Raw genomic sequence first — 1,716 nt, 5'->3', positions numbered from 1 at the left:
GCAGTTTTAAGCATAGCAAGGCACTTCAGGGTTGCCAGGTGGAGCCTTCCTGAAGACCCTGATACTGAAACAGCATTAAAAGCTGCAATGGCACTGTAGTGGTTTTTATCTGCACTTATACTGCTTTGAACTCTTGCACTCTTACATACAGTAAGTTTCTGTGTACCTGTGTACATTTCTGTGTACCTTTAGTAAATAAAGGGATTCTATTCTAATATTACAAATCACTATGTCCAGTGTTCTGATAAATGACATCTTCAAATGATCTTTGCTGTTTCTTTGCATTAAACTTTAAACCTGCCTTTTAATTATTCCATAATATTATACAGGATAGTCTTGACTATAAAGCTATTTTGAATCAAACTTAAATGAAAAAAATGTAATAAATGGGTTGTTGTGTTTGCAGGTTTGATTCAACACAGGATCAGACAGGTTCCTATAAGTGGGAAAATTAAAAAAATAAATAAATTCTGCTGAACCTGAGTCTGCAACAAGCTATTCATCAGAGAGAGACTATTAACAGACCTATAAAGAAACTGATGTCATATGCATATGATGAACAAGATTTCCTGCTGGATTTGTACTCTCATGTGAAGGACTCTGAGACTCAAACTAGGCAGGAGTGTCCTTCCAGCATTACAGCCAGTTTACCAGTCAGCATCTGCAGTCTGCTACATAGACCTCAGAGAGAAAGACCTCCCTCTTCCTAGAAGTGCTGAAACTCCAAACAGTGAAGAAATCAGTGGAGCTTAATGACTGGTCAGATGAAGAGAGTGAAGTGAGGAGTTTCCTTCAGTGTCTGCCATCTCCCAGCTGAGGTGAGTGTGAAGCTTTTATTAGTACTATAGGAGTTGTGTTTAACTTTGAAACTGATGGTGTCACAGCCATTTGTGGCCGAGAGTCTAGAAGAGCATAATTGGCTGTACTCTTAGGGAGAGAGGGAGGGGCATACGCTCTCTCCCCTGTCAATTACAGAGACACCGTGCAATCAAGGGCGTCTATAAGTTCACGCGTCAGAAGGGGGAGGAAAAGACTATTGTCTGAGTACTTAGAATAACATTCCGTATTTTTTGGAGAAAGTTTTCTACAGTGTTTTCATGTAGAGAGAGAAATGAGTGGTTAAAATGTCAGAAACATTAAGGAGACAAATGGGGAATACTATAACAGCTCTTTCCATGTGTTAGTGACACCAGCGTTCCCTCTTTTCCCAGATGGTAAAAAAGAGCCCTGACTCTTGCAAACTTCTTTTTTTTGTAGAACAAAGAGAAAGATGAATAACTCGCTTTATGGCCTTTTTCCACTCATGCATACCAATTCCAGTATGCATCCAAACATTGTCAGAATAGTAGGCGTGCAGACTTTGAAAAATGGTCTGGTCAGGTAACCTCTGCAGCTTTCTCCCTGATTGTCTAGTGGTTAGGATTCGGCGCTCTCACCGCCGCGGCCCGGGTTCGATTCCCGGTCAGGGAAAAACCTCTTTTTTTGCTCATATAAAATGACAGATTCTGCATTAAAACATAAAGTTTGTGGGAGTCGGAGTTGAACCGACAGCCTAAGGATGACAGTTTTAACTTCTACTCTACCAACTGAGCTATTGAAAGTGACGTGCAAGTAATCCCACATGTCCAAACACCAGTATGTTGGCAAGAAACACAGCCAGTTTTGGATGTTTCAATTGTTAAGTTCATTTGACACAAAGAAGAAAGATCACATTGT

At 40.3% G+C, this 1,716-nt stretch overlaps 1 non-coding gene across 1 annotated transcript; it reads left to right on the top strand.

The window, feature by feature from the left end:
- The first annotated feature begins 1,398 nt into the window (after nucleotides 1-1,398).
- Nucleotides 1,399-1,470, top strand: trnae-cuc. The gene has a single exon. It is a non-coding gene; the product is annotated as a tRNA-Glu (tRNA).
- The last annotated feature ends 246 nt before the right edge of the window (nucleotides 1,471-1,716 follow it).

Source organism: Electrophorus electricus, chromosome 9 (genome assembly GCF_013358815.1).
Source record: "Electrophorus electricus isolate fEleEle1 chromosome 9, fEleEle1.pri, whole genome shotgun sequence".
In the NCBI taxonomy this organism is placed as follows: Eukaryota; Metazoa; Chordata; class Actinopteri; order Gymnotiformes; family Gymnotidae; genus Electrophorus; species Electrophorus electricus.
This window is presented reverse-complemented; position numbering and strand designations above follow the sequence as displayed.